We start from the raw sequence: 7,903 nt of genomic DNA, 5'->3' as shown, positions 1-7,903 counted from the left end.
AAAAAAAAACAACAACCATAAAATAAAATGAGAAAGTCATCAGGGTAAACTTAGCTGTGTGACTCTCCAACTGCTTTCCTTCTCATTAGCTTGGCTAAGACTAGTCTCTATTAACTACAGTCTGCACTATTGTTAATACATTGTATTATATACTCCATCAACAAGCCATCAGAATAAAATTTTAGCTGAGATTTAATCAGAGAGAGAGTAGTAAATTGGCATTAGCATTAGCTTCATAACTCTTGAAAGACCACAAATTAATTTACTATTACATATATACATACATATGTATTTGAATTAATTACATTGCTATTTCTCCCTAATTCTTTAACATTCAGTTCTAACTATGCAAGCCAAAATACAGATCTGAATGTTACAATGCCATATTAAAAATACACTTTAATTCTTTGTTTTTAATCATGGTTTCCCACAAACAGAAACAACAAGCTATTGTATACATCTTTTCTAGCTCATCCTACTGCAAATGCAAAATCATTCCACAGCAAGAGAAACACTGCATGTTTTTTGTTCAATGTATGGTAACATATAATATATATTGTTTTTTTCAAGGTCAAATATGTACAGTTATATATGTACCAGGTCAAATGCATAATGTACAAATATTTCAGTTACAATATGGCTGAAGTATTAACTCTGGTTAATTGAAATATCTACTTAAATACAAGAAAAAATCACTTATTTTCAGTGTTATCGAGAAATACTTTACGTCTTTTTATTCTCTTTTCCTTTGCCAGTGATTTCTACAGAGTGAACATCTCTGAACCCCTCTTATGATTTAAGACCCTGCAGCACCTGAGTATCAGTGGGTTACACATCAGTTCTCATCCTATTAGACTACAGTTATAGGAGACAGAAAGGTAGGGCTGAATTTGCAAAGAGATCAGGGCAAGCCGCATTAGCTGAACCTTAACATGAGCTCCTATTACATTGCTTTGATGCTACTGTTTCCTTTTCATTAAAAAATTAAGCAGAGGCTTATATGTCTTATTGGAGGGTCCTAGTTGATCATGTTTTGCTTTGTAATATGCTTTTAAACATTTTAACTGAGATAGGCAGCTTAATGTTTTGCTTCATATAAGCTTCTTTAGAAGAGTAGCTCAAAATATTGATGCGTTTGTTGGAATAATCTGAGCAAATTTGTTAGCATGCCACTCTGTGGTTTTGACTCAACAAGTCATATGCAGGGCTTGGGTTCATGCATTTTGAAAAAAATAATCTGTTATGTGTACCTCTGAAATGCTACTCCAGTGTTAACTATCTTGGAAGGAGAATCTTAAGCATTCTTGTTTGCTATATAGCACCTAGTTCAGTATTTTTATACACGCAGACACACATGTATATGTGTGTGTGTGTGTGTGTGTGTATACAATATATATATACACACACACAATTAAAGTTTAAGTCTTTTTAATAAAATATATTTTGAGAATTCATATGAAAAATTAGTTTCTGGTATTTGTTAACACATAGTTAATCTAAGTTGCAAGTGATTACATGACTTCACTGTTAAGAAGGTAGAATATGGCTCCTGAGGAGATGTCCTAGTGATTTTACAGCGAATAAGCCTTAGAATCTCATCAAACATGCTTGAACCTGTAAAATATCCTTTTTTTCATCTTAGATATTTTCTTGGGCTTATGTAAAGTTCATTTAAAGGACAGTGCTGGAAAGGTTGACATGGTTTATTGGCTATGCTACATCAATTACATAAAATGTTTCTTATCTATAGGAGATACCAACAGGGTGTTTATTTTTAAAAATTTCTTTTTTATAATAAATTTATCTAAACACGTGATATTCCTTTCTACAAATACATAAAATCTACATAGTCTAAATAGCACAGTCACTAAATTATAGTGTTGCACAGTCCCATGAGGATGTTTGCAGAATATGTATAGTTGTGCATTGCTTAGATATTTCCTGAGAAATGCATCACTGAGTGATTCCAGCATTGTGTGAATGTCTTAGGTGTACTCATACAAACCTAGATGGTAGAGCTTGCTACACAACTAGATTACACGACACAGCCTAATGCTCCTATGTTACAAACCTGTACACCCATGAGTGGGCTAGATACTCTAGGCAATTGCAATACAATGGAAAGTATTTGTGCATATAAATATGAAAAGGGTAGAGAAAAACTATGGTATTAAAATCTTACAGGACCACTGTCATATATGGGATCTAACACTGACTAAAATGTCATTGTGCAGTGCATGAATGTATTAATACATACCTGAATCTGCTGGTTCTCCCCTGAGTGCTCTTGAGACCTCTAGGGTACCATAATATTGATTCCATTTATAGTTAAATGGTAGATATCCCAATGAAAAATGTCTCTATATTATGAATGTTGAAGACAACAGATACAACTATTGCACAGTTAACTTTGCTTTTTAGAAATAAACAAATACGTAAGAGTTCTCAGATCATTTATAAGCTGGAAAATAGTGTAAATTTTGAACAAATTTAAGTAGTGTTTAATAAATGTAAAACTGAATGTTTTTGTAATGTCTGTAATCACCTTCTTTGACGAATTCCTATTATCAATTCAGAATTGCTGTAAAAATAGCTGCAGGCTTATCATACAGCCATATATCGGTATATACTTAAGGTGTGAGTATCACAGATTAAAAGTTGACACTACAATAGAAATAATTGATTTTTCTCTCATGAAAAAGTCTGGATACAAACAATCAAGTTTTGCTCCATTAAGATAGAAGGATTTAGACTCTATTTTATTTCTTCTTCAGGGATGGCCTCCATTTACAAGACAAGCATCCGAGAGGTTCTCTGCATCCATAGATATTATCATGTCACAGGATGGAACACAAGATAAAGAAAGTGGCGGAGGTGCAAGCAGCTATCTCTCAGAAGGGTGTAGGAAAATTGCCACTTCCACTTATAATCCCCTGGTCATATTTTTGTTACATAGTCAAAGTTAGCTACAATAGAAGCATTGACCAGCTAAAATTCTGGGTTTCTGTTCATTTGAGAGAAAACAAAAATACATTTTGGGAGAAAACTAGCAGTCTCTGATGTAGAATATCATGACAGATCGATGGATAACAGGTCTTCAAAAACAACTTTAGTAACTTTCACATGCTCACACAGCAACACTTACTACTTTAGGGACTTGAAGTATCAGTTGTAATGAGATCTCAAGTACATAATAAAATGATCTTATTTCGTAGGTTAATAGAATATCAGAGCCAGATCAGGCTAAAAGATCACTTAGTTTAAAAAGCACAAAAAACAAACATCCTTCACCAGTGAGTATCCTAGGTTTTGTTTAAATACCTCAAGTTATACAATTCTGAGTTTTTTTGAAAGCCTATTCTTGATCTCAAGTGCTTCGGATAATATTAATTTCTAAATGTTTATTCTAATCCTGTCGTTTAAAACGATGCTATACAAATATTTTTTTTCTTCATCAAAATTGTTCTTTAAATACCAGGAAATAGCTGCTTTTCCCCCTTTAGTGTCATTCCTAACATCACCCTCAGGCTAAATAATCTGTATTGCTTGAACACAAGTTGTAGACTCATTATCATCTGAGTAATATCCTTCCTTTAGATTTCTGGATGCTATTAATTTTGTTAAAGTCGATCTTAACATCTCATGCAACAACAAGTATTCATCCTAAAGCACAAGGCTGTCTTCGTCTTTCTTCCTAATTCAAGCTGAACCAAACAGAACAGAAATCATCTGGCAACTGTTCTCAGTACCCTCTCCCTCTTATCGCCACCCATCTCATTCCCATTGCTTAGATAAAGAGTAGGTCATATGACAAAAGCATGACTCACAATTACTTTCTACAGTTCATTTGTCCTGTGTCCTGTGGCATTACGCCTAATGATTTTGACAAGAAAGGAGTCACCTGGCTTCATTTCCTTTTCTGCTGAATGTCAATTTCACATGACCATGGGGACTATTTATTAGCCTCTGAAACTTCCAGTAAGAGGTAATTCCTTTGCTTTCAATTTAAATCATTTAAAGTATTTTAAAATAATCTGAAAATAATATTTTAAATAATTATGCCTAGTAGTACAATTTATACACACACATTGATATATTTATATATATATGCATATGTGCCTATATAAGCAGTGATTTCTGAGTAGAAGAATTTGTTAATTAATCACCCTTAACAGCAAAATAGCTTCCCATTAGTCAAGCCTCAGGTTAATTAATTCACCAGACGATGAGTGATATAAGTCCTATTGCTTTCTTCCTAACTACTTACTATTCCATCCAGAAGACATGCTCAATATATCTTGCAATGAACAGCCTGGTTTCTGCTTCTGTGGGGGCTGAATTTCATCACTATATCTGATAAACATTTACTTGAAATAAAAATAAAAGAATGTAATTTTTTGACACAGATCTATTTAATGTTGGTGAGAATAGTGGGGACCATTTGGGATTCAAAAAAAAAAAAAGAAGAAGAAGAAGAACTATTCAGGGAGCAGCCACAGCTTGCCGTTCAAGTTGATGTAGATGTCTTATCAACACACAGAACTCAATTTTGCCAAGAGCCTGAATTAACCTGCCAGTAAATTATTTCCAAGAGCCCATGAATAAGAACACACTTTGGATGAGGCCTTGGTTTTTGGCATTGTACAATCCTAAGCTGAGAATCCACTCAAACCCACCTGGACGTCTGACCTAGAAAGCTGAGCTAATTATTGGATGTTATTTTTAGCTGTGAAGTTTGTGATAATTGGTTATGCAACAACGGGCAATGTATAAAATGTCAAATTAATATCTCCAACTCAACTTGTCAAAAAAATAATGCTCTTCTCAGTTATGTTTCTGCAACTTTTCCCTTTTATTTAATAACATTTTCATCATTTTTGTCGTTGGTGCCAAAAACTTAGTCATTATTACATCCTTACTTTCTGTCCCATCTTTACATGTGTAAAATCCACCTCAAAATCCTGTGGACTCTACTTCTATAAAATATCCATGATTTAACCAGTTTTCACTCCTTCACTGTTCTTACCCTGGTCTGAGCCACTAATATCCCTCTAACTTCTATTGCAACAGTCAACTAACAGGTCTTCACACTTCAACCTTATTCCACTAGCCTCCTATGTATTTTGTTGACCTAATAGTTTTTTTAAAACCTAAGTCATATCATATATTTTCTCAAAGTCTTGCATCAACTCCTTGTTTGAAATCAGAATAAAATTCTCCAGGCAACAAGCTGGTAGGTCTTTCATGATCTATTCCTCCCACATCCAATTTATCTTTTCCTGTTCTCCCCTTCATTTACTCTGTGCCAGCCATACTGGCTTGCTTAACCTTCAAAAAACCCAGACAGTGTTGCCTTAGAAGCGTATGTTCTAATAAGCACTTTAACAGTGAGTTGTGCTTCATCATATCAGGTTGTTGCTCAGACTTTATCTTCTCCATGAAACCTTCTCTGGCCATCCAAGTCCCATGCTTCCTATCCTCTCTCCTGGCATTCCAGGTCCCTCCCACCTGCTCTGATTTCTTTGGTTATTTTTCCATGGAATTTATAGGTTTTTAATGTGCTATATACTTTGATTCCTTATTATATTTTTTTTATTTCCCATCTCTCCAAATAAAATATAAGCTCCTTATAAACAGGAGTTTGTGTTTGTTGTTTTCGTAGATATATATGTGTAAGGCACCTGAATATTTGCCTAGCACACTGAAAGAGCTCAGTAAATATTTGTTAAATAAATGGGTGAAATGCAGATACTTACAAACACTAATGAGAAGAGAATAACATCTACAGATTTGAATTAGTAAGTTGCCCCTGCCAGAGGCACACAGCACAATAATAGTGAAACTAGACTTACATTGGACGTAATAACCATTGACTTTGATTGAAGAGTGACAAAAACAATAAAATTTGATGCTGTATCTTTCTTTGAGAAGTTACATGACAGACATAGAGAATATGGAATCCTGGTTCTATGACTAACCAATGGTGGAATCTTGGTTAAATTATTTAATTATTTTCTGTCTCAGATTCCCATTTTAAAAATGAGATAAAATGTATCCCATGATGTTGTTTTGAGGGTTAAATAACATAACAGATTTAAAGTATCTAGCAGAGAGCCGGCACTTGGAGAATATTAGCCTTTCTCACCTCTGTGCATTCTTTGACTTCAAATTGTTGAACAAGTACCAAGATGTAGAGTCTATCATAGTTATATCCTCTGAAGGAGGGCATCCCTGTCATATATTTAAAGAACTTTTTCCAATATCCTTCTTCATCCTAAATTCAAAACGGGGCTTGGACTGAGATTCTTATAAACATCATTTAGAGACACCACTTCTAATGCCACTCTTAGTTTAGAACCTCAAATTTCTTGGTCTGTACTGGATCCAAACTCATATAACCTATCTCACATTGTTCCCCAGAGACCCCCTCCCTCCCTATTTTCCTTTCCTCTTTCTTCCTCCCTTCCCTGTGTATAATTCATTATAACTCATCTTTCTCTCTTTTGTAGAACCTGGAACAGGTCTTTACACAGAACATTCACTATATTTTGCTAAACAATTGAATAACTTAAAAAATGAACCAACTTGTCATTTCTCTATGATGGCATGTCTCAAAAAAGGCTGTACTATTTTATTATTTCAGAGTTCTTATTCCTGTGTTTCAGAGCTGGGACTAATGAATATTTTCCTAGGAATCTCTAATTCCAGTCCCTTACGGCATCCACCTAGGCTCAGCACTTTAGATGTATCTTTAACAATCCTGGCTCTGTGTGAATAAAGTCAGCCAATCCATGTGGCTATCCCTGGTGCTTGTACCTGCTCTTCTTTTATGGCTGTTATCCTTTTTGAAAATGCATGTTACAGCATTCAGAAAGAAACTAGAGCACTAAATTGAAACACAGTTTCTCTTTTAAACACACTTCTTCATTTGCTTATGTTTTTCTCAGAAGTTTCCTTTGGGAATTAAATATATTTTTAATGTTTGTTTCAAGTGGGTTACTTTTTAAAAGGAAAGAAGCATTCTTCTTCTCCAAGAACTTTGATCTTTTTTTTTTTTTCTTGAAATACAATTCCTGAAGCTGAAGCTATAAACATTATTTTCTTCCTTGGAAATAGATAATTAGGCACCATTTTAAAAAGAGATTTTTAAAGGAGATACTTAAGCTCAAGTATGTAATAAGTGACATACTGTGAAACATGGGTATGGTTTTAGGCATGAGAAACTCTGCTAAAGCATAATTATACAATGAGGAATTTCTACATGATAACAATTAACATTTGAGTGGCTAAATAATGCCTCACTCCTGCTTTACTTGGAAATGACCAGTGAGATGGTGTCTTCTATTAGAAGCATGGCATGGCAATGGGAGGCATTTTAAAAAAAGAGAATGTAAGATTGGGAGCTTCTCCAAGTAAGCTCATTAACTCTTCCTTAGACAGACGAGGAAATCCAGTTTCAGAGAGGCAAAGTGACTTAAAAGCACGTGCTTGTTTGCAGACTTAATTTCCTTATGTGTAAAGGAAGAGCTGTCTGCATTTTCTCCATAACATTAGAAAACATGGATTCTTGTAACTGAGATCAGCCCATATAAAATCCCACATAAGATAACCGGTATGTCAGACAATTGCCTCTGAACACCCCGAAGAATAGGAAGAAATGAGCCATGGAATGATTCACTTTGATGGCTCACATTCTGCTACAGTTGACATGTCCCTTAATGTCTCATATCTCCTCACCCTCCCCTTTTTATAAACCAGTTAATAAAAATAAAATAATGTGGCTGTTGTATTTTTAGAGGTGTGTATTTAATAAGTTATTAATGTAACTTTAGTATATAAAGTTTTTTTTTAACCTTCTTTTTCATGTCACTCCGATTCCATCAAACTACTCACTCACCTGGTT

Source organism: Cebus imitator, unplaced genomic scaffold, assembly GCF_001604975.1.
Source record: "Cebus imitator isolate Cc_AM_T3 unplaced genomic scaffold, Cebus_imitator-1.0 Scaffold7, whole genome shotgun sequence".
Lineage (NCBI taxonomy): Eukaryota > Metazoa > Chordata > Mammalia > Primates > Cebidae > Cebus > Cebus imitator.
This window is presented reverse-complemented; position numbering follows the sequence as displayed.